We start from the raw sequence: 27,127 nt of genomic DNA on the forward strand, positions 1-27,127 counted from the left end.
ACAAACACACAAATAATGCCTGAGGCGACAATGTACTCAGACAACACAAAACAAGACACCTCAACTGACCTGAGAGCCACACACGCACATGCACAGAGCAGAAAAAGCTAATCTTCTCTACCCGTAACACAGCACAACATTATAGTCCTGGTGCTTTAAGCCGTTAAGGTGATGTTCAATGTGAGTAAGCAACACACACACGGCAAACTGTTATCTAGAAACATCCATTCAATTCAATTTATTTATAGCGCACCAAATAACAAAGCTGCCTCAAGGCGCTTCACACGAGGAAATTCTAACCTTACCAAACTAGTCCTCCTATTCTCTTCTGATATATCTCAGAAATAACATACTAACAATACAGGTGAATTTGGATACCATTTCAGTCCTTCTTTTGATGGCAGATACAAGATTTCCAGTTGTCTGATTGCTTCCTTTGATGCTCATACCTAATTAACATACATTTGCATATTTTGGGCCCTTCCACCCCTTCTATTCTCTAGTTTTAGGATGTAATTCCAGGAGTATATTAGAGGCGAATCCCACATGAAACACTTATTTTGTAATTAGTGATGGGTGGATGTCTCACAGAGACAGGAAGCCAGTGGAGGGAGGCCAAAATCAATGTAATGTGGCCAAACTTTCTGCTTCTTGTCAAAACTCTGGCAGCAGTATTTTGAACAAACTGGAGACCCCTAATACAGGATTGCGGTAAACCAGAGAAGAGAATGTTGCAGTAGACCAGTCTAGAAGAGACAGATGCATGAATCAGAGTCTCTGCATCAGCCATCATCAGGATGGGACGAACCATCGCTATGTTTCGAAAGTGGAAGAAAGCAGACTTTGTGATAAAAGATAAAGATCAACTTTATCTCGAAGGAAATTATTTTGACCAAGTACAGAAACAGTAAACATTTTTTATCTTTACAATAAGTACAACACTTTTATGCTAAATGGCTGGAAGATATTTGCACAAGATGTTTGACAATATTGCACATAACTTTGAAAAACTGAACTCTTGAGTTCTCCAAACATGTTGAAAACTATACCACATTATTTGTCTGATCATAAGTCCAAAAAGGTATAGTCTGGACCATCTATAACTGAATTCCATGGAGTTATAGGGAAAAAAAAACTGCAAAAATGGTGACAAAGATCAATTTCAGTTTGTACAGGGGTCAAAAGTTAAAGTTGCTCCAATTTTGGGGAAAAAAAAAGCAAATTATTGGTTGAGTTAATAGCATTTTTAAAAAGGAATAGTTTGCACCTTCTGCCATGCTTAGTTAACATGTTACGGGGTGCCATACGTCATAGATTCCAATGGACGTCGACCTTGTTTGACCTTTACTTTGGTGACCAAGCAAAACTATTTCATTAATTAATCCTTTTATTTCCGTAGTGATGCTAAGATATCAGGCAGTCTGGCTCCAAGTTCAAATTGTAGTTGAGGAGTTGATGTGTCGCTGTGATGATGAGTGTCTTGCTCCAGTGGACAAGGCAAAGAGACAATAAACTTAACAAGTACCGTAAGTGTTGTGAATCCACTGACGCAAGAGACACCATGTCTATATTTATGACAGTGATCCCACTAACGAGGACCAAATCCAGAGTATTTCTACTAATGTGAGACGAACCCTGATTGCATTGCTGGAATCCTAATATATCTATCATGTCCATGAATGATTTGCAGAGGGGATCAGAAGACTTATTTACAAGGTCTGTCCATAAAGTATAGGTCCTTTTTATTTTTTTCAAAAACTATATGGATTTCATTCATATGTTTTTATGTCAGACATGCTTGAACCCTCGTGCGCATGCGTGAGTTTTTCCACGCCTGTCGGTGACGTCATTCGCCTGTGAGCACTGCTTGTGGGAGGAGTCGTCCAGCCCCTCGTCGGAATTCCTTTGTCTGAGAAGTTGCTGAGAGACTGGCGCTTTGTTTGATCAAAATTTTTTCTAAACCTGTGAGACACATCGAAGTGGACATGGTTCGAAAAATTAAGCTGGTTTTCAGTGAAAATTTTAACGGCTGATGAGAGATTTTGAGGTGACACTGTCGCTTTAAGGACTTCCCACAGTGCGAGACGTCGCGCAGCACTCTCAGGCGGCGTCATCAGCCTGTTTCAAGCTGAAAACCTCCACATTTCAGGCTCTATTGATCCAGGACGTCGTGAGAGAACAGAGAAGTTTCAGAAGAAGTCGGTTTCAGCATTTTATCCGGATATTCCACTGTTAAAGGAGATTTTTTTTAATAAAAGACGTGCGGACGGGTCCGCGCGTCAGGACGCAGCCGACGCGGTGCGGCGGCACAGGAAAAACACCTCCGTGTTGATAACCATTTGTAAAATCCAGGCGGCTTTTGATGGCTTTCAGTGGAGTGAGTATATGAGAAATTGTTTAACAGCTGGACATGTTCCAACTTGTCCTTAAGGCTTCCAGCAGAGGTGTTTTTCCTGTGGCGGAGCGTCACGGCGGCTGCGAGCCGACGCGCGGACCCGTCCGCACGTCTTTCATTAAAAAAATCTCCTTTAACAGTGGAATATCCGGATAAAATGCTGAAACCGACTTCTTCTGAAACTTCTCTGTTCTCTCACGACGTCCTGGATCAATAGAGCCTGAAATGTGGAGGTTTTCAGCTTGAAACAGGCTGATAACGCCGCCTGAGAGCGCTGCGCGACGTCTCGCACTGTGGGAAGTCCTTAAAGCGACAGTGTCACCTCAAAATCTCTCATCAGCCGTTAAAATTTTCACTGAAAACCAGCTTAATTTTTCGGACCATGTCCACTTCGATGTGTCACACAGGTTTAGAAAAAATTTTGATCAAACAAAGCGCCAGTCTCTCAGCAACTTCTCAGACAAAGGAATTCCGACAAGGAACTCCTCCCACAAGGAGTGCTCACAGGCGAATGACGTCACCGACAGGCGTGGAAAAACTCACGCATGCGCACGAGGGTTCAAGCATGTCTGACGTAAAAACATATGAATGAAATCCATATAGTTTTTGAAAAAAATTAAAAGGACCTATACTTTATGGACAGCCCTCGTATAGTAGAGAAGCTTGAATCTTCGACTGGACTGGGTTGCTTGACGCGAAGACGTTTCGCTTCAAATCGCAGAAGCTTCCTCAGCTAAAATTCTTGCACTGGTGGTCTGACTTCTGTCTTGACTCTTGTAGAGAAGAATAATCAAGAAGTCACAAAAGCTGGAGTTTTAAACCTAACCAGACCCCTCCTACCGAGCGGCAGACTGCTATAGGCTAGTGACTAAACAATAGCTCTAATCAGCACCTATTGTGCTCTAGTTTGCCCCCTCCTAATGACAGGGCAGCTGTCCCTCTCCTGATGGCTTCCTTGACGACTCTGCTGATGACGTGAATGACTCATTACCATGAACAAAAGACTGAAACTGCTTTGACCTGAGTACCCCATTGTAAACAGGGGACAGAGCGTGCCTCAGACCCCCTCCCCAGTTAAGGCTGGGTTTCAAACGTTTCACAAAGAATGCCTCCTTGACCCCTCTCTCAAACCATTTCTTCTCTCTGGCTAATATTTTAACGTCCTTGTCCTCAAACGTGTGGTTAGTGTCTTTAAGGTGGAGATGAACTGCAGACTGAGGTCCACTGGTGCCCTCTCTGCGGTGCTGGTATAGCCTTTTGTGTAAAGGTTGCTTAGTCTCACCGATGTAGTGTTCGTTACAGTTTTCCTGACATCTGACAGAATACACTACATTGCTCTGTTTGTAACTAAGGATCCTGTCCTTAGGGTGAACTAATTTCTGTCTCAAGGTGTTAACTGGTTTAAAGTAAACTGGGATTTTGTGCTGTCTGAAGATCCTCTGTAGTTTTTCCCCTACTCCTGCTAAATAAGGGAGAGACACTCTTCTTGTCTTTGTCTCCTGTCTATCTGGTCTCTTTGTTCTCTGGGACTTCTGCACTTTGTCCAGGGACCATCGTGGATACCCACATACTGTGAGGGCTTTCCGGACAAGTTGTTGTTCTTTAGCCCTTCCCTCTGCAGTTGTGGGCACCTGTAGGGCTCTGTGTTGAAGCGTCCTGATCACCCCGAGCTTGTGTTCAAGGGGGTGGATTGAGCCAATATTGGTCAGTGTGAGTTGGTTTTCTGTAAACCCATCTGGAGTTGCCTGTTCTCTCCAATCGTAACATCACAGTCCAAGAAGGCTAAACGGTTGTTTCTGGCATCCTCACGTGTGAACTTGATATTGGTGTCCACCGAGTTGATGTGTTCTGTAAAGTCCTCAACTTCCTGTTGCTTGATTTTAACCCATGTGTCATCAACCATTTACCATTTATTTATTTACCATCAATCATTTATTCATGTGTTGTCACCATTTAATTTAGCCTTCTTGGACTGTGATGTTATGATTGGAGAGAACAGGCAACTCCAGACAGGGGTTTACAGAAAACCAACTCACACTGACCAATATCTGCTCTTTGGCTCAAACCACCCCCTTGAACACAAGCTCGGGGTGATCAGGACGCTTCAACACAGAGCCCTACAGGTGCCCACAACTGCAGAGGGAAGGGCTAAAGAACAACAACTTGTCCGGAAAGCCCTCACAGTATGTGGGTATCCACGATGGTCCCTGGACAAAGTGCAGAAGTCCCAGAGAACAAAGAGACCAGATAGACAGGAGACAGAGACAAGAAGAAGAGGAGTGTCTCTGCCTTATTTAGCAGGAGTAGGGGAAAAACTACAGAGGATCTTCAGACAGCACAAAATCCCAGTTTACTTTAAACCGGTTAACACCTTGAGACAGAAATTAGTTCACCCTAAGGACAGGATCCTTAGTTACAAACAGAGCAATGTAGTGTATTCTATCAGATGTCAGGAAAACTGTAACGAACACTACATCGGTGAGACTAAGCAACCTTTACACAAAAGGCTATACCAGCACCGCAGAGAGGGTGCCAGTGGACCTCTGTCCCCTGTTTACAATGGGGTACTCAGGTCAAAGCAGTTTCAGTCTTTTGTTCATGGTAATGAGTCATTCACGTCATCAGCAGAGTCGTTAAGGGAGCCATCAGGAGAGGGACAGCTGCCCTGTCATTAGGAGGGGGCTAACTAGAGCACAATAGGTGCTGATTAGAGCTATTGTTTAGTCACTAGCCTATAGCAGTCTGCCGCTTGGTAGGAGGGGTCTGGTTAGGTTTAAAACTCCAGCTTTTGTGACTTCTTGATTATTCTTCTCTACAAGAGTCAAGACAGAAGTCAGACCACCAGTGCAAGAATGTTAGCTGAGGAAGCTTCTGCGATTTGAAGCGAAATGTCCTTGCATCAAGCAACCCAGTCCAGTCGAAGATTCAAGCTTCTCTACTATGGAAACCACCTGGACAACTGAGAGCCTACACAGAAGACCTATTTACGTGAATGATGAAGTCACCAACAATCAGAATGTTATTGACACGGGTTGCCAAATCAGAGATAAACTCACCAAATTAATCTAAGAATTCAGAATATGGGCCCGGGGGCAGGCAGACCCAGACAGGGTTCTACAACAGAATGCCAGGCAGTTCTGTTGAGGTAGGCCAAATATATAAAAATGTTTGTTTGCTGTCTCAGGAACATCAACTCATTTTTATTGGCCAAACAAATACTTGTCACGGTCCAGAGTAGAAGGCTGAGCTCCACAGTCGACCCCACAGCAGCAGGACTGGGTGACACATCCTAAAATCTTTTTGACATCTTGTGAATGACTAAATGCAAATTACATGACTGTACTCATCATATCTTTCACCACTGAGAGTGTCCATCCATCCATTTTCAAAGACCGCTTATTCCAGTTAAGGCTCATGGGGGTCTGGAACCTATCCCAGCAGTGCCCAGTCACATGAAGAAGTACTTTGTGCTCAATGCAGCAGAGATGCGCAGAACTGCATTCTACCCATTAAGCATTAAGGCAACAAGCTACACAAAACAAGCATGAAGTAGTTACCTCAACAAATACGCTTACTTCACCTTATTTAAAAAGGGACAATGTACAGTTACAAACATAAATTTCACCATTTGATGCACTTCTTTCTTTCCAACATATATTTAACCAGGTAGGTCAACTGAGAACCAGTTCTCATTTACAATGATGCACCGTACCAAGACTATAGGAACAAGCTCATTCCCATCTGCAGTCCCTTGGCAGGTCAAAACGAAACAGAACACAACAACAGAGAGAAAGAAAAAACATACAAAGTCAAGCACAGTACAAAAAGTGCAAAAGTACCTATTCACAAACGAGTGCGCACGTCTATCAAAGACGACCAAGGAAACTATAAAACAATATCAAAACTAGACAATAAAATATTTATCAGCTTTGCATTAGTTTTAAAAGCAGTAATTGAGCTGCAGCTCCTCACTTCAACAGGCAGGGTGTTCCACTGTTTAGTGGCTTTGACAGAAAGGACCGATTGCCCAAATGCAGTGCGCCGAAAACATGTGGTACCATCTTGTGTAGATGATATTCTGAAGGATCTCATACAACCCTCTGGGTGACTGCACACAAAACCACATCGTGGAGGAGGAGCAAAGCATATGAAATTTTATCAAACAAATCTAAAAACCTAAAAATCTCTAATTAATGCATTTTGTCCAGAACTTTTAGAGTTTGTTTCTGTGTTCCATTAATGCACATCCCACGTGGACTATTTTTACTTGCACCACACTCTGCGATCTGTTGCACATGCTCTGGTGAATCACCTTGCACACTGGTGCACGACCACAGGACGTGCTCCTTTAGACAGCACACTGTATATACTGCAAAGCTCTCACTTTTTAAAATCGCTGTCCATTTTTAATGTAGACCTATATTTCTACTTGCACCTGAAGTTATAGTACTGGTTTTATTTCTCTTGTGTTTACTGTCATGCAAAAAAAAAAAAAAAAAGTCAGTGAAATTTTACTTGGCAAACTTGATTCTGATCTCACCTTCGGGCTTCACCAGCCTCCCCCAACATGAAATGCAGCAAGTCGTATGTGGAACAAAATCATGGCATGCATAAATATCTTTCCTGCATCCACAGAAGGAGAAGCTCAAATTTGTTGGGATGAGTTTTGATAAGATTTTAATCGATATTGCTGCCATTATCAATTCTGCTTATCGATCCGATTCTTTATCGATTTCCTTATCAATACCTCCTTTTCTGTGTGCTAAAAGTAGACTTTACAGGTTTTCTATGTCAACAACATTTTATTGAGTACTAAAGTAAATAAATACGTAATTGGCCACTGGAAAATCTGTACTTGAATGAATGAAAACTGTTTATTTCGAACATTTGATACAACAACAATTACAAGATAGATCAGTAAAGACAACAACAAAAAAGTTCCTACTGTGTACCCAACATGTCCGAAAAGGGGTAGGGTGAAGCATCAGCTTATTTATCCCTACCCCTTCTTCCCCACAACCAGTAATACCCTTTGCCACATATACACATAGATTCCTACACACCTAAACCGATATCAATATATATATATATATATATCAATATATACATACATACATACATACACATATATACACATATACATATATACACAAACAAATATACACCTACACATACCTACTTACATACAAAATACTATATATTTACAAGCCGAAGCAAAAAACAAAAACACCCTAACCCTCATTACACTTCCTCCTCCCTATACCTAGAAAAAAACATATTTTTGTACCGCTGTTTGAACTGGTTCATGCTTGGACATTGCTTGAGCCCCACTCCCAATCTGTTCCACATCCTCACCCCACAGACAGAAATACAGAAACCTTTTAATGTTGTTCGTGCCCACTGATGCTTTAAATTAAATTTCTCCCTCAGACTGTAATCCCCTGATCTGTTAAAAAACATATTTTTAATATTTGCTGGAAGTAAATTGTTTATTGCTTTATACACAATTTGTACTGTTTGAAAATGAACCAAGTCTGTGAATTTTAAGAATTTGGATTGTAAAAATAGTGGATTTGTATGATCTCTATAGCCAGTATTATGAATAATTCTTATAGCTCTTTTCTGCATTACTGATAGTGATTGTGTTGTACCTTTATAAGTATTACCCCATACCTCTGCACAGTACTGTAAATATGGTAAAACTAGTGAGCAGTAAAGAATGCGGAGTGAGTTGTGGTCCAGAATATGTTTCGCTTTGTTTAGAACTGAAATGCTTCTTGACAGTTTACTTTGTATATGTTTTATATGAGTCTTCCAGTTTATCTTATCATCTATTATCACCCCCAGAAACTTATTTTCATGTACCCTTTCAATATCTACCCCCTCGACTTGTAACTGAACCTGTATGTCTGTATTACAATAGCCAAATAACATGTATTTTGTTTTACTTAAGTTTAATGATAATTTGTTTCTGTCAAACCATATTTTCAATTTTCCCATTTCTATACTGATCCTCCTCAGTAACTCCTGCAAATCCCCCCCTGAACAAAAAATGCTTGTGTCATCTGCAAATAATACTAATTTTAATATTTTGGAAACATTGACAATATCATTTATATAAATTAGAAACAGTTTTGGACCCAATACTGACCCCTGTGGGACGCCACAAGCATTGTCCAAGCATGATGATGTATATTCCCCCAACTTCACAAACTGTTTTCTGTTACTTAAGTAGCTTCTCACCCAGTGCAACACCAACCCCCTAATCCCATACTGTTCAAGGTTATTGATTAATATTGTTGTGTGGGCCGCCAGAAGAGGAGGTACTGCTGGCCCACCACCAGAGGGCGCCCTGTCTGGAGTGCGGGCTCCAGGCACCAGAGGGCGCAGCCGCCTCACAGGAGCAGCCAGGGTGACAGCTGTCACGCATTACCTGCAACAGCTGTTACCAATCATCTGATGTCAGGAGTATATCAGCAGGACAACGTCTCCACCTCTTCGCCGAGATATCGTTTCTACCTAGAAGGTAACGTAGCTCAGCTGACGAATTGTATCCTTTTTGGATTTTGTGCATTGTTCTAAGGAGTATTTTTCCAACGAGAGGTGGAGGTAGTTTTCCTACCGTTCGGATTCCTGGGTGCAAACGCGCCCTCCTTTAATTGTTCTTTGTTCCTCGCCAGCAGTACCAGGTCCGACACGCGGAGGCAGTGGCCACCTGGGAGTTCGGGACTTGGCGGCTCCAGTATTCCCGGGGTCTGGTGGCGGAGAAATCGTGTGGTTCCGGTTCTACTTTGGAGAGGCGTCTCCTATCTTCGAGCCTGCCCACACGACACCTTTGTGAATTGACTTTTTTCCATTATTGTAATCTGTAGTGTTTGTTGTGCACATTCACAACAGTAAAGTGTTATTTGACCTATTCCATTGTCCGTTCATTTGCGCCCCCTGTTGTGGGTCCGTGTACTTACACTTTCCCAACAAATATGTCATGATTGATTGTATCAAAAGCCTTTTTAAGGTCTATAAATATTCCAACTGAATGTAATTTGTGGTCTATGGCGTTTGTAATCTCCTCAACTGATTCTATTAATGCAAGTGATGTTGAACTATGTGCTCTGAATCCATACTGACTATCAGTAAGTAATTTATGTTTATTTATGAATTTGTCTAATCTATTATTGAATAACTTTTCTAATAATTTGGAAAATTGTGGAAGCAAAGAAACAGGTCTATAATTTGTGAAGTGGTGTCTATCCCCAGTCTTATACAGCGGCACAACCTTAGCTATTTTCATTTGATTGGGAAATTTACCGGTTTGAAATGATAAGTTACAGATGTATGTTAATGGTTCTACAATCCATTCAATGACCTGTTTTACCACCACCATATCAATTTCATTTAAATCGGTAGATGTTTTATATTTACAATTATTCACAATGTCTATAATTTCTTTTCCATCCACTGCTGTGAGGAACATTGAACAGGGATTTCTTTCTATGAGATTATTATCCCAATCCTCAGGTTGGGAATCGGGAATTTTTTCTGCCAAGCTTGGTCCAATATTTACAAAAAAATTATTAAAACCGTTGACTACCTCATCCTTATTTTCCTTCTTGACATTATTATCAATGAAATACTGAGGGTAACTCTGTTTTTTATTACCATTTTTGATAATGCTATTTAATATATCCCATATTCCTTTAATATTGTTTTTGTTATTATATAATATGTTACTATAATATTCCTTCCTACAGACCCGTATAATAGTAGTTAATCTATTTTTGTATTTCTTATATCTATTTTCTGCCTCTTTAGTCTTTAGTTTTATGAATTCTCTATACAGTGTATTTTTCTTATTACATGCATTTCGTAACCCTTTCGTCATCCATGGTCGAGCTTGGATTTTTTGTTTTCTGTAGTCTTGTTTAATTGAACAATTTTTATCATATAATGATGTAAATATTTGTAAAAAAGTTTCATATGCACTATCAACATCACTTTCACTGTATACCTTTTCCCAGTTTTGCTCCTGTAAATCCTTCTTTAGTGTGTTCATGTTTTCCTCTGTCCGCACTCGCCTGTATTTTATTTTCTCCTCTGGCTGATTCCGCCGATGGTTTCTATTATAAACGATGAAAACTGGTAGATGATCACTAATGTCACTGATTAATAATCCACTCACAGTGTTATTCTCAATATCATTGCTGAATATATTATCAATTAAGGTAGCACTATGGGATGTAATTCTGCTTGGCCTGGTGATTTTTGGATATAAACTCATACTGTACATTATACTGATAAATTCATGTTATTTTATGCTTATTTGGATTGAGTAGATCAATATTTAAGTCACCACAAATGAACACAGTTTTTTGATTAGTTTTTGAGAACTTTTTTCCCCATACAGTCAGTGAATGTTTCAATACTAGATCCTGGTGCTCTATATATACAGCTGACTAATACATTTTTGCTTTTTTCTTCACATATTTCAATAGTTATACATTCTAATAAGTTATCAATCACAGTTGTCATATTGTCTACTATTTTATAATCCATGTTCTTATCCACATACACAGCCACTCCTCCTCCACTCTTATTCTTTCTGTTTACACAATTAAATTCATATCCATCCAGTTCAAAATCCATTCCTTTATCTTCATTGATCCATGTTTCTGATATAGCAATTATGTTAAATATTTTTTTAAACTGACTTAAATATTCTTTAATGTTGTTAAAGTTTGCATATAGACTTCTGCTGTTGAAATGGATTATTGATAATTTGTTATCCGTTTTAATGATCCGATTAAACTGTTCATCTGTATAATAGCAACAACTGTCATTGATATTTGAGAAGAAATTATTGTCCGGGTCTATATCGTGCTCCAAGTCCAGTACATTGTGGTCTGTGTATTTAAATGTTCTCAGTTCTAGTTTTCCATGATCAGCAATCCTTTGAGTTATATCCTTCTTGTCTCCAGATGTAGATGAATAGGTAGTAGATGAATAGGTTCCTCTGGTCTGTGTCATGGTGTTGTGATGTGTTTGTGTCCTCATACCTTATTGGTCATATTTGTCCAGATCCTCGATGTTCCTGATTACCATAACCGTCGCTTGTTCTGGTGTTCCATTCAATTTGATAAATGTTTTGCAGTTGGATGTCCATGTCTGTTGAATTTTTCCCTGCTTTTTTAAGAAACAAGCTTTCCTGGCGATGTCTGCGTTTCTTTTGGTCAGATGTTCATTGATGAATACGTTTGTTCCTTTAAGTTTCCGTCCCTGTTTTAACAATGCCATTTTATGTTTTCTGTTGACAAACCTCATTATAACTGCTCGCTTGTCTCCATCCTCTCTCCTGGGCAGGGGGTGGCATGCTTCAATGTTATTACAGTCCATTTGAATACCTTTAGATTGCAGGAAGTCAGCCACCTGTTGTTCCACTGAGCTGGCCTCCTGCTCACTGGCCTCCCCTCCGCTGTCTTCTGACACCGCCCGTGCATAGGATCGAGGTTTAATATGAATTCCTGTAATAATAACGTTGTTCATCCTTGTGTACTGTTCCAACTCCGCAACACGGTTCTCCAGGTACACCAGACGCCAGTCTTTCTCGGCATTCTGGATCCGGAGAGCCTTCACTTCTTCCACCAGCTCCATAATGGATTTCTGCTGCATTTTAACCACAGAGATTTCCTCAGACAAAAAGACTTCTTGATATCGTCTCCCTCCTCCGCCGTCAGTGCCTTCTTCGGACCCATGGTCAGATAACTCCGCGCTGGCGCCTCGGGCCTCGGTAAAGCTGCGCCAGTGGAACTGCGCTGGCGCCTCGGGCTTCAGGTGGAGCCGCGCCGGTGTAAAACAATCCTGCTATATTATCTATCTCTATATATATCTCTATATATATCTATATATATCTCTCTCTATATATATATATATATATTCATACCATTTTCCTTAAGCAAAAACTGAAAACGGGTCCCACAGACCCAAACACTTTTTCTCAAAAGCATTTCCTTTCAGGTATTAATGAGACAAATTTAACACCATAGCCTCTGAGCTGTGGTCTTGCAGCCGCCTGCGATGCTTGTCAAGATCAGTGTAATTCAGACAGGAAGACGTCTCAGTTTTTGTTTTGTTTTTGTTTTTTTTGGAGGGGGGGTACTGTTTTGGTCAGTTGTAGTTTGTTATCTGTATCACAACGTTTGGAAAGAGGTGTCATTTGATTTAAAATGGTGATTCGCTTTGAAGTTCTTATTTCCGAATAAAATCTATCTTTCCAACTTTACTCAGCAGAGAGCCGAGCAGAGCATGGAGCTCTGCAGTTAGACCCACAAAACAGATCATTATTATTATTATTATTTCCTGTACATGAGTAACTTCAGTTTACGAACCAGCAAAGCGGGTCCAGTTCATGCCAGAGAACCATCGTGTGTGCTGCCCCAAGAAAATTTAATAAGGAACAAATAAGAACTCTGGTGTGGAACGTAGGATGATTCTCGTTTCTTGACCGCAACAAGACTAGAGTCACAAAGGTGACACATGATTGGCATCTTTAAATGGCTTTGAGGGGAGTTAATTAAGAAACTGTGGACCTGCTGCTCTGCAGCTTCTCAGAAACAGTTTTTATTCATGAGGTGGTGGCCCAGATGAAAAGACAAATCTGTCTCAGACTCCTAGTTTTACTCTTGTGTTTACCACCATTCTTCCACCATCTTCAAGTTGAACATAAGGAACAGCAACAGTTAAAGAGAAGACTAATGTGTGCATGCCACCAGCCCGGTGTGACAGAGTCAACCATAATTAGAAGCAGTTTGTAGCTAAGCTAGTTAACTCAGGCTTTACAAGAAACCAGGACAACACTGCCTTCTTCACAAAACCACCTGTCTGCTGCTTATAAACGCTGCCATACTGTCAATGCTTCAACGTTTGTCCACCAGTTCACCTGCAGAAAAATCTAACAAGGTATTTTATTATTTAATTCATGAGTAAACATTTTAAAAAGTGCAAAATAAAGTAAGGATCAAGCACAGCCATCATGATATGTTACTGTACATATCATGATAGGCATAACCCATCCCTCAACACTCCACTCTCCACTATAACACGACCAGCTGTGACCATTACAATTCTCCAGAAACAGTACTTTTGCCATTAGCAACTAGCTTCAATGTTACACTTGTGTACATTAGCACTGGATCATTTAATCTTGGTTGAAAAACAGAAATAACAATACCAAAACTACTAGCAGTCCATATGAACAACAGTAAACCCAATGCAAATACTCAATACCAGGTTCAATACCAGTAAGAGAAATTCAATGAAATGTAAAATATTTCAATTTACTTTGTATGTGACACTGTATGTTTACATACCCTTGGTTAAACACTCCAATCAGTTCCTCTTAAGATTCAAGAGAATTTTATTGTCATATGCACATAGGAACATGTTCCCTGCACAATGAAATGTGTCTACTGCATTTAACCCATCCTAATTTCCAGTTAGGAGCAGAAGTCGCCTTTAGGCGCCCGGGTACCAGCTCCAGATGTACATCCCTGCCTTGGTCAAAAGCAGGGCTGAGCAAACCATGACCGGCCTCCTGACAACAGACGACACACACGTAACACATAATCAATCAATCAATCAATTTTTTTTTATATAGCGCCAAATCACAACAAACAGTTGCCCCAAGGCGCTTTATATTGTAAGGCAAGGCCATACAATAATTATGTAAAACCCCAACGGTCAAAACGACCCCCTGTGAGCAAGCACTTGGCTACAGTGGGAAGGAAAAACTCCCTTTTAACAGGAAGAAACCTCCAGCAGAACCAGGCTCAGGGAGGGGCAGTCTTCTGCTGGGACTGGTTGGGGCTGAGGGAGAGAACCAGGAAAAAGACATGCTGTGGAGGGGAGCAGAGATCGATCACTAATGATTAAATGCAGAGTGGTGCATACAGAGCAAAAAGAGAAAGAAACAATGCATCATGGGAACCCCCCAGCAGTCTACGTCTATAGCAGCATAACTAAGGGATGGTTCAGGGTCACCTGATCCAGCCCTAACTATAAGCTTTAGCAAAAAGGAAAGTTTTAAGCCTAATCTTAAAAGTAGAGAGGGTGTCTGTCTCCCTGATCTGAATTGGGAGCTGGTTCCACAGGAGAGGAGCCTGAAAGCTGAAGGCTCTGCCTCCCATTCTACTCTTACAAACCCTAGGAACTACAAGTAAGCCTGCAGTCTGAGAGCGAAGCGCTCTATTGGGGTGATATGGTACTACGAGGTCCCTAAGATAAGATGGGACCTGATTATTCAAAACCTTATAAGTAAGAAGAAGAATTTTAAATTCTATTCTAGAATTAACAGGAAGCCAATGAAGAGAGGCCAATATGGGTGAGATATGCTCTCTCCTTCTAGTCCCCGTCAGTACTCTAGCTGCAGCATTTTGAATTAACTGAAGGCTTTTTAGGGAACTTTTAGGACAACCTGATAATAATGAATTACAATAGTCCAGCCTAGAGGAAATAAATGCATGAATTAGTTTTTCAGCATCACTCTGAGACAAGACCTTTCTGATTTTAGAGATATTGCGTAAATGCAAAAAAGCAGTCCTACATATTTGTTTAATATGCGCTTTGAATGACATATCCTGATCAAAAATGACTCCAAGATTTCTCACAGTATTACTAGAGGTCAGGGTAATGCCATCCAGAGTAAGGATCTGGTTAGACACCATGTTTCTAAGATTTGTGGGGCCAAGTACAATAACTTCAGTTTTATCTGAGTTTAAAAGCAGGAAATTAGAGGTCATCCATGTCTTTATGTCTGTAAGACAATCCTGCAGTTTAGCTAATTGGTGTGTGTCCTCTGGCTTCATGGATAGATAAAGCTGGGTATCATCTGCGTAACAATGAAAATTTAAGCAATACCGTCTAATAATACTGCCTAAGGGAAGCATATATAAAGTGAATAAAATTGGTCCTAGCACAGAACCTTGTGGAACTCCATAATTAACTTTAGTCTGTGAAGAAGATTCCCCATTTACATGAACAAATTGTAATCTATTAGACAAATATGATTCAAACCACCGCAGCGCAGTGCCTTTAATACCTATGGCATGCTCTAATCTCTGTAATAAAATTTTATGGTCAACAGTATCAAAAGCAGCACTGAGGTCTAACAGAACAAGCACAGAGATGAGTCCACTGTCCGAGGCCATAACAAGATAATTTGTAACCTTCACTAATGCTGTTTCTGTACTATGATGAATTCTAAAACCTGACTGAAACTCTTCAAATAGACCATTCCTCTGCAGATGATCAGTTAGCTGTTTTACAACTACCCTTTCAAGAATTTTTGAGAGAAAAGGAAGGTTGGAGATTGGCCTATAATTAGCTAAGATAGCTGGGTCAAGTGATGGCTTTTTAAGTAATGGTTTAATTACTGCCACCTTAAAAGCCTGTGGTACATAGCCAACTAACAAAGATAGATTGATCATATTTAAGATCGAAGCATTAAATAATGGTAGGGCTTCCTTGAGCAGCCTGGTAGGAATGGGGTCTAATAAACATGTTGATGGTTTGGATGAAGTAACTAATGAAAATAACTCAGACAGAACAATCGGAGAGAAAGAGTCTAACCAAATACCGGCATCACTGAAAGCAGCCAAAGATAACGATACGTCTTTGGGATGGTTATGAGTAATTTTTTCTCTAATAGTTAAAATTTTGTTAGCAAAGAAAGTCATGAAGTCATTACTAGTTAAAGTTAATGGAATACTCAGCTCAATAGAGCTCTGACTCTTTGTCAGCCTGGCTACAGTGCTGAAAAGAAACCTGGGGTTGTTCTTATTTTCTTCAATTAGTGATGAGTAGAAAGATGTCCTAGCTTTACGGAGGGCTTTTTTATAGAGCAACAGACTCTTTTTCCAGGCTAAGTGAAGATCTTCTAAATTAGTGAGACGCCATTTCCTCTCCAACTTACGGGTTATCTGCTTTAAGCTACGAGTTTGTGAGTTATACCACGGAGTCAGACACTTCTGATTTAAAGCTCTCTTTTTCAGAGGAGCTACAGCATCCAAAGTTGTCTTCAATGAGGATGTAAAACTACTGACGAGATACTCTATCTCCCTTACAGAGTTTAGGTAGCTACTCTGCACTGTGTTGTTATATGGCATTAGAGAACATAAAGAAGGAATCATATCCTTAAACCTAGTTACAGCGCTTTCTGAAAGACTTCTAGTGTAATGAAACTTATTCCCTACTGCTGGGTAGTCCATCAGAGTAAATGTAAATGTTATTAAGAAATGATCAGACAGAAGGGAGTTTTCAGGGAATACTGTTAAGTGTTCTATTTCCATACCATAAGTCAGAACAAGATCTAAGATATGATTAAAGTGGTGGGTGGACTCATTTACTTTTTGAGCAAAGCCAATAGAGTCTAATAATAGATTAAATGCAGTGTTGAGGCTGTCATTCTCAGCATCTGTGTGGATGTTAAAATCGCCCACTATAATTATCTTATCTGAGCTAAGCACTAAGTCAGACAAAAGGTCTGAAAATTCACAGAGAAACTCACAGTAACGACCAGGTGGACGATAGATAATAACAAATAAAACTGGTTTTTGGGACTTCCAATTTGGATGGACAAGACTAAGAGACAAGCTTTCAAATGAATTAAAGCTCTGTCTGGGTTTTTGATTAATTAATAAGCTGGAATGGAAGATTGCTGCTAATCCTCCGCCCCGGCCCGTGCTACGAGCATTCTGACAGTTAGTGTGACTCGGGGGTGTTGACTCATTTAAACTAACATATTCATCCTGCTGTAACCAGGTTTCTGTTAGGCAGAATAAATCAATATGTTGATCAATTATTATATCATTTACCAACAGGGACTTAGAAGAGAGAGACCTAATGTTTAATAGACCACATTTAACTGTTTTAGTCTGTGGTGCAGTTGAAGGTGCTATATTATTTTTTCTTTTTGAATTTTTATGCTTAAATAGATTTTTGCTGGTTATTGGTAGTCTGGGAGCAGGCACCGTCTCTACGGGGATGGGGTAATGAGGGGATGGCAGGGGGAGAGAAGCTGCAGAGAGGTGTGTAAGACTACGACTCTGCTTCCTGGTCCCAACCCTGGATAGTCACGGTTTGGAGGATTTAAGAAAATTGGCCAGATTTCTAGAAATGAGAGCTGCTCCATCCAAAGTGGGATGGATGCCATCTCTCCTAACAAGACCAGGTTTTCCCCAGAAGCTTTGCCAATTATCTATGAAGCCCACCTCATTTTTTGGACACCACTCAGACAGCCAGCAATTCAAGGAGAACATGCGGCTAAACATGTCACTCCTGGTCCGATTGGGGAGGGGCCCAGAGAAAACTACAGAGTCCGACATTGTTTTTGCAAAGTTACACACCGATTTAATGTTAATTTTAGTGACCTCCGATTGGCGTAACCGGGTGTCATTACTGCCGACGTGAATTACAATCTTACCAAATTTACGCTTAGCCTTGGCCAGCAGTTTCAAATTTCCTTCAATGTCGCCTGCTCTGGCCCCCAGAAGACAATTGACTATGGTTGCTGGTGTCGCCAACTTCACATTTCTCAAAACAGAGTCGCCAATAACCAGAGTTTGATCCTCGGCGGGTGTGTCGTCGAGTGAGGAAAAACGGTTAGAGATGTGAACGGGTTGGCGGTGTACACGGGGCTTCTGTTTAGGGCTACGCTTCCTCCTCACTGTCACCCAGTCAGCCTGCTTTCCCGGCTGCTCGGGATCTGCCAGGGGGGAACTAACGGCGGCTAAGCTACCTTGGTCCGCACCGACTACAGGGGCCTGGCTAACTGTAGAATTTTCCACGGTGCGGAGCCGAGTCTCCAATTCGCCCAGCCTGGCCTCCAAAGCTACGAATAAGCTACACTTATTACAAGTACCGTTACTGCTAAAGGAGGCCGAGGAATAACTAAACATTTCACATCCAGAGCAGAAAAGTGCGGGAGAGACAGGAGAAGCCGCCATGCTAAATCGGCTAAGAGCTAGTAGCTACGCTAAGCTAGCGGATTCCTAAAAACACGCAAAGTGAATAATGTGTAAATAATTTAGAGGTGATTCAGCAGAAGGAGTGCTTTAGTTAAGGCACGTAAAGATTACACTGGGAAACAAATCGTAATCTAGATAACTAGATCAATCTAACTGCGCAGATTAAACAGCTAACAGATACAGAAAAACACCGCTGTGCTCCGGAACAGGAAGTGATACAATACCGCAGTGAGAGCCAACCACCAGTAGAGGCCAAGGCCACATAACACACATAAGCCGGCCTGGTACGTGAACACATATAAAAGCACACACAAGGTAAACTTGGGAGAGAAAAGCCTTCATAGCTGCTGCGTTGCACCACACAGCAGCGATGGAGGAAAAAAAAAAAACATTCAGCACAATAAACAATGATCACACAACAACAACAAGACGAGCGACGACGACCGAGATTTGGATGAGTCCAGTTATCAGACAGAACTTAGCTTAAACACTACACAGGGTGATTGACAAATGACACAATAGGTGGCCATTTGAAATGAGTGTGTGGTGCAAAGCCACAGCAGATTATTTTAGCAGTACTTGTAGTATAATCAGTATTAAGAAGCATTTAACTGGATTTCAGTTCAACACTCCTCCTCTGTCACTCACTTCACACACACACACACACACACAAACACATATAACCTCAGCTGTTGGTATACAAATAATGAATGTTTATGAGTTCAATGGTACGAATATTTCATGAGGTGAAAGCTGGAAAATAACATTCAACGAGGCAAAGCCGAGTTGAATGGTATGTTTCAGCTTTCACTGAATTAAATATTTTGCCATTGAAAGAATGTAAAAACATTCATTATTTGTTTTATATAACGGCTAAAATAGATCATTGTCATTTGATATTTTATTAATTTATAAACAACAGAAAAGGGACTTACATTTTGGTGTTCCACTGTGACGTGTAGTCCAGTGATGCTGTGCACTGACTTCGGACTTCAAAAAAAAAAAAAAAAAAAAAAAAAAAAAAAAAGACTTTGTGTAGTTCCTCAGTCCAGCCAAAAATCCCATCAGCGTTTCATGTTAGCAGCTCTTCATGCATCCAGACAGCTTACAGCGGAGTGGATTTTGTGTGTGTGTGTGTGTGTGTGTGTAGCAGCGTCAGTTAACTCAATCAAGTCATCATGTCGCTGTCCGGCTGGGTCCAGATGTGTACCTCCTCAGTGCAGCGAAAAAAAAAGTAATGTCAGAAATGAGTCAAGGTTTTCTTTCTCTCTTCCTGCTAACAGACAGCACAGTGGATTTCTTTTGTGAGTATCTTACAAGAATTAGCAGTGTCAGTTAGCTCAAATTATGTCTCAGGAGAGTCGTGTCCCCCGCGCGCACACAGCAACCTGGTCGGCGCTTGTGCATGCGTGAACAACAAAAATAAGACTGTATACGTCCTCAGTGCAGCAAAAAAAAAAAATCACGTCAGAAATGAGTCCAGCTTTTGTTCTTTCTTCCTGCTAACAACCTCCAGGCAGCACAGAGGATTGGTTTTGTGTACTCATGCGCAAGCATGTGTGTGCGACGTGTGCGTGCCTGAGGACATGCATGCACATGTGCGTGATCACATGTGCGCGTGTGCACGAGGACGTGCACGCTTGCGTGTGAGAGTGCAATGTTCCAAACGTATGAAACCAAATTTGCACTCTAAATGGAACCAAGCCACACTCTGAATGCAATGCAACACAAATGGTATGAATTAATCCATGTCATGTGACATACAAAGCACCAATCATATGACAAGAATCCATTCAGCTGTTATATAAATGAAACTAATTAATGTATTTAATGACCATGGACATACAACCTCTATAAGCTGCTCAGGCTGTCCTTTAGTGTGTTGTTAACACGTTCAGCAAATATTGAACCATGGAAATGCTACAAAACTTAACATTTGCCATTATTGTCCAGCCAATTAGCAGCAGAGTTGGAAGCACAGATGTCTGCTAACACAATGAACTACCTAACGTCAATATTAATAATAAAATTAATCAGTAACTTGGTAGTTTAGACTGTTTCTTGTTTTGACTTCAACCTGCGAGTCACTTCAAATCAAAGGTTTGAAGAGTGCCTCGAGTGAAAAAAAACACCAACGAGCAGCATAGCTTAAAGCCGCTTTCACAGTGCAGTGCAGTAATTCTGACCAGAACTGTAATACTGCAGTAAAATGGGTGGGTGGACAGACTTATTTTTATTTGTTACTTATATTTAAATGTCTAATTGGTATTAAATATGTACTTTTGATGACTCTGCACTCAGTGTTCAAACATGTTATTGGAGAACACCAAGCTAGATGGAATTCCCAAAATCAAAGCAAAAAGAACCAGAGATTGATGGGTGCCCCGGAAGATACTGATCACCTGTTTATTCCTACAATCCAATGAAGCAATCACTTGAATTTGTTGTGACGGAGAGATGTGATGTAGTGTTGAACTTCACACCCTCCCTCTAATTAGTTGTAGTGACTTGGATAATTCCCATTATACAAATGAAAATGGCCCTATGAAATATTTAAAGCTTCAGCAAAGGCTTGATGCCCCCCTTCCCCAAACCCCAGGGGACACTACCACCAGGAGGGGCAACATGTGCACAACGCAACCATAAATCAATAATGCATGATGTCCCACCGCAACTCATGCCTTAGGTCAACAGGCGCACTCGTCCGCACGTGCGCACAGAAACACAGGAGTGCTGTTGGAAGAACACAAAAATAAGCTGACCAAGACATGAAAGAAAGATAAAAAATAAAAAAAATAAAAAAAATCAATACTTTCTCTGGCAACATTTAACTCTGCACCTCCAGGATCCATGCAGCAATAGATTCACAGTGTGTAGTCTCACATTACTCCTTTTTCTGTTTAATGTTTCATTTGGAATTTCAAAATGTTGCATATATGAGAAGGGTTATTAATCAGATAGGTCCAGGAGCATGCTCACGTATCGCGCTTTGCCACATCCATGAAATCTTTGGGTCCTGGATGGCAACTACCCAAGCAGGTGTAAAATCGACATGATTCATCATCTGTTGTCCATTTCTGAAAAGGCATTTTAAGAAGACCTTAGTCCATGGGTTGTCAAATGCTACTTTGTGAAGCACTGAGATATTTTTGCATCCGACCATGACTCAGCCACATGCTGTTCACAGGATAGCACATTTGTACTATGATTAGCCTTCCTTATGTGCATCAAACTTTCCATGACATTTTTACTTTCAATTTTCCCAGTCTTACAATTACCACGCTAATAGCAAAAAAAAAAAAAAAAAAAAAAAAGTGACACTGCAGAGCACTGACATTTATTGTTAAGTGCTGCAGCTAATGATTATATTCATTATCAATTCATCTGTCCCTCAGTTATTTTCTCAACTAATTGATTACTTGTTTGGTCCATAAAATGTCAGAAAATTGTGAAATCAGACAAGCATACTCAAATTCTTGTTTTGTCCACAACCTAAATATATTTACTGTATAAATTAAGTCAAGAAACTACTAAATACAGTACAAAATGCTCACATTTAAGAAGCCAAATTAATCAAATTTGGATATATTCTTAAAAACATTAAAATAATTAACAGTCTATTAATAACTTGATTTTCAGACGAGGTCATCAAATATGGCCACTGGGTACTGCGAAGACTTTGCATCTGTTGGTGCTCAGCATAGGTCCAGTCCTATTACTGCCAGAGTTTTCAAATTCACAGTGACTATTCTTGGGACACAGACCTTGGACAAGTTCAAAGATGGCTAACCTTAACATATTTTAAGAGGTTAAAAATTTATTCTGTTTCATTCTGTTATTTTTTGTTTCTTTGTTTTTTGAGGGGTGGGGTGATAGCCAATCAGAGTAGAGCGGCACTGTGATGTCAGTGGCTGGTCTAGCTAGCTGAAAACTGTTTTGTTTGTGTGTTAACAAAACTTTGTCATATATTATGTAAAAGCTAGCGAGAAATGAACAATTCTACAATGCTGTTTTTGAATCTGATAACACCTCTGAAATGATTTACAAGACCTTTCATGGACATCACCACGTACGCTAACTTCCGCTCTTGTCAAAAGCCCATGTAGCGTGGTGACATCACAGGTTGGTCTAGCTAGTTGCAAACTCTGTTTCGTTTGTGTGTAAATATAACCTCTTGTCATTATTATGCAAATTTAATGAGAAATAAATATTTCTAAAACTGAAAAAGGCTGTTTTTGGAACCCGATAACACCTCTGGAGTGATTTACGAGACATTTCACGGACATCACCATGTACGCTAACTTCCGCTCTTGTCAAAAGCCCATGTATGAGTGCATACACACCCTCCTGCGACGCCATTAAAATGTAAATACAATTTTGTTTAAGACTGATTGATTGAGTTTATTCTGCAACACCAGTATAAACATACAGAGGTGTATGTGTCAATAACACACACTGATAACACAATAAAGCATAAACACTTATTTCCATTGTGGGCCTTGTGAAATTATCACATGACAAAATAGATTAATTGAACATGTACAAATTATGCATAAGACAATAGGATCTTTATAATTAATGTAAATTTTAATTTAACCTTTATTTAACTGGGTTAGGCCCATTGAGATCAAGGGAGACCTGGACAATTGTAAAGTTTCCAATTCACCTAAGCTGCATGTCATATATATATATATATATATATATATATATATATATATATATATATATATATATATATATATATATATATATATATATATATATATATATATATATATATATATACACACACACAACAAAACTATAAATGCAACACTTTTGGTTTTGCTCCCATTTTGTATGAGATGAACTCAAAGATCTAAAACTTTTTCCACATACACAATATCACCATTTCCCTCAAGTATTGTTTACAAACCAGTCTAAATCTGTGATAGTGAGCACTTCTCCTTTGCTGAGATAATCCATCCCACCTCACAGGTGTGCCATATCAAGATGCTGATTAGACACCATGATTAGTGCACAGGTGTGCCTTAGACTGTCCACAATAAAAGGCCACTCTGAAAGGTGCAGTTCTGTTTTATTGGGGGGGGGGGGGGGGGGGGGGGGGGGATACCAGTCAGTATCTGGTGTGACCACCATTTGCCTCATGCAGTGCAACACATCTCCTTCGCATAGAGTTGATCAGGTTGTCAATTGTGGCCTGTGGAATGTTGGTCCACTCCTCTTCAATGGCTGGGCGAAGTTGCTGGATATTGGCAGGAACTGGTACATGCTGTCGTATACGCCGGTCCAGAGCATCCCAAACATGCTCAATGGGTGACATGTCCGGGGAGTATGCCGGCCATGCAAGAACTGGGACATTTTCAGCTTCCAAGAATTGTGTACAGATCCTTGCAACACGGGGCCGTGCATTATCCTGCTGCAACATGAGGTGATGTTCTTGGATGTATGGCACAACAATGGGCCTCAGGATCTCCTTACGGTATCTCTGTGCATTCAAAATGCCATCAATAAAATGCACCTGTGTTCTTCGTCCATAACAGATGCCTGCCCATACCATAACCCCACCGCCACCATGGGCCACTCGATCCACAACATTGACATCAGAAAACCGCTCACCCACACGATGCCACACACGCTGTCTGCCATCTGCCCTGAACAGTGTGAACCGGGATTCATCTGTGAAGAGAACACCTCTCCAACGTAGCAAACACCAGCGAATGTGAGCATTTGCCCACTCAAGTCGGTTACGACGACGAACTGGAGTCAGGTTGAGACCCCGATGAGGACGACGAGCATGCATATGAGCTTCCCTGAGATGGTTTTTTGGCCTTTTATTGTGGACAGTCTAAGGCACACCTGTGCACTAATCATGGTGTCTAATCAGCATCTTGATATGGCACACCTGTGAGGTGGGATGGATTATCTCAGCAAAGGAGAAGTGCTCACTATCACAGATTTAGACTGGTTTGTGAACAATATTCGAGGGAAATGGTGATATTGTGTATGTGGAAAAAGTTTTAGATCTTTGAGTTCATCTCATACAAAATGGGAGCAAAACCAAAAGTGTTGCATTTATATTTTTGTTGAGACAGACAGACAGACAGACAGACAGACAGACAGACAGACAGACAGACAGACAGACAGACAGACAGACAGACAGACAGACAGATAGACAGATAGACAGATAGATAGATAGATAGATAGATAGATAGATAGATAGATAGATAGACAGATAGATAGACAGATAGATAGATAGACAGACACACACACACTTTGCATTGGGATACCAATTAAACAACTGTGAATTATAAAGAAAACAATGCTCATATGGCTGAGGGCATTTTAGCATTGCATTATATTATTAATTCTTGCAGCTCTACTTTTTGTCTGTCCAACGCATGCTGACAGGGAAGGTTTAGCCCTGTTAGACCATTTATACCAGCCACCTTGTACATTATGCACATAAATTAAAGCAAAATACAACTTTTCGTGTTAAAAATTAATGTTTGAAATTGTTACCATGATATTTAATATGCTCCCATTTCAAATGAAATTTTCCCATTAAAATTTCAACAAAATGGGGGAAAAACGAAAAAGAAATTGCTTCACATACGACTTTAGTTATGCAGAAAAGTGAAACTAAGTCAATGTATTTTTATATGGCTTATCAATTCCCCTTTGTGTAGAACTGCAGTACAACTAAGGTACAGAGTAATACCGATTAAACCAGGGTTTGCATTCATATTTTTGACCACCAAATCCTGGTACACACTATAGGTATTGAAAATGTGAGTCCCAAATAATTCAAGATATGTCATGTTTTTTAATCTATTGTCAGTTACAACTTGAGCCAATTAAATTTAAATTAAATTAAAATTCATTGTTTTGTGTTATATTTCATGTCATTTGATGCTATACATAGGTCATGAATAATGTATAAAATGTTAAACAGCAACTTTAATCTGTTAACAGCAGAGAGTTGATCAGGCACTTTAGCACCATGAGAGATTGTAAATGTACATTTTTTTTCACTAAAAGTTTTTGAATTGGATTACAGCGCTTGTCATTAGCGTTGGATGAATGTACGCTGCAGTGTGTTTTTTGTTTTGTTTTTAAAGTCGCACTGTGTCACACCAGACCACCTTCAGTATTTTGACAATTTTAAGTTTGTTAGATTTTTTTTCACAAATGGCAGCATGTCATTAAAAACAAAACTCTGTTCACCACATCACCACCATGCTGTGAGACACAGTGAGATGACAGTGAGAAGTTTTTTTTTTCTTTTTTAAACTTAAAGCACTCAGACCTGCTGCACAAAACCGATAACAAATGGCTCACCACGTGTAGCGCCGATAAACTGAGAATATGAGGATGAGATTACGGAACTCATACTGAACACCTTATACATGTGCTTTGATAATACTGTGAGACTTAGTAAAGACATCAGCACATCTCTTGTGCTCTGGCAAAACATGTTAAAAAAAAAACCCCAAAACAAATCAATCCAGCAGATGGACCTGTATGACTGTATTAATTTTATTTCATATGTTAACTGCATGTCTCACTGTTTTCCATCTCACTCGGCTTCTGTCCATCTCTTGTGCACGTTTCATCTTTTCTCATTTATTCAATCATCCTCTCGCTACTTACACTTCCAATTTTTTCCTTCTCCCATCAAAAGTACAGCTTTTCCACAAAAGCCACTTTGATAAATCCGCTCTGCACCCTGTCGATGAAAACTATGATCAAATCCGAATAAAGTCTAGTCTTCTTTTTTCCTGGGGACGTTACAGCGTCACACACAGGCCTCACATATGCACTTCGAAGCACAGAATTTGCCTCTAACATTTTTTTTAAATCAAATTATTCAAGTTACTCGACTAATCGTTTCAGCCCTAATTATCAGTATTGTTATTATTATTATTTTTATTATTACTTCTATTTTGTGATCTGATATTTAAATAAACCACAACAGAAATGTGTTTTCACTTTCTTATGTCATCCATGTATTTTTACAATTATATTTACAATTATATTATTAAATTACATATTTACAATTATATTATGCACTTACATTGAACTTACTACATAAAAATCACACACGCTTTTAATATATAGATGATTTATTGCCCCCTGCTGGATTGACATGTGAGTCCAGAATGTAAATATCAGCGTCCATTGTTCAGTGCCGTTAGCTAATATCCATAGTTTGTCTAAAAATATTAGTCCCATCAATGTTCCATTTTGGCAGCATTCATCCTTGACCCAAAATACATACGCATACCAAATGGCAAATGTCAGCTCTATCCAGTTTGTCCGTGATACAAGTTATATACGCACGTTTTTATTTTTATAAACCCACAGAGACAGTGGCGGAAGACATCAAAAGTACTACCTTTTCACTCATGGTAGTGACAACATGGCACGTAACTCACTCACGGTAACTACAACATGAATCTTAACTAAACTGACAAACAACTGAACTACAAAAAACCCAATAAATCAATAACATTAACAACACTGTTTGCAGTGAAACCCTGAATTTGTCCATAATCATGTCATCATGCATAAAACAACAAGAAAGAAGATATTCTTCAGTCAGCGAGATGATTAAGCTCTAACCTGCTCCATGGTATATAAATGTTTTATTCCTTCAACTTCACAGACCGTCAACAGGTAAAAGGTTTGCTTAACTCAAGCGGCAAACCCCCAA

General features: G+C 39.9%; 1 protein-coding gene and 1 long non-coding RNA gene across 3 annotated transcripts in view; one reads left to right on the forward strand and one right to left on the reverse strand.

Moving 5' to 3' along the window:
• LOC117524426 (radixin) overlaps positions 1-27,127 on the reverse strand; it is a 111,588-nt gene that overhangs the window by 47,790 nt on the left and 36,671 nt on the right. The window lies entirely within an intron of this gene.
• LOC117524427 lies at positions 992-26,172 on the forward strand. Its single transcript, XR_004564770.1, has 3 exons — positions 992-1,022; positions 23,476-23,480; positions 26,101-26,172. It is a non-coding gene; the product is annotated as an uncharacterized LOC117524427 (long non-coding RNA).

The sequence above is a fragment of the Thalassophryne amazonica genome, chromosome 14 (genome assembly GCF_902500255.1).
Source record: "Thalassophryne amazonica chromosome 14, fThaAma1.1, whole genome shotgun sequence".
In the NCBI taxonomy this organism is placed as follows: Eukaryota; Metazoa; Chordata; class Actinopteri; order Batrachoidiformes; family Batrachoididae; genus Thalassophryne; species Thalassophryne amazonica.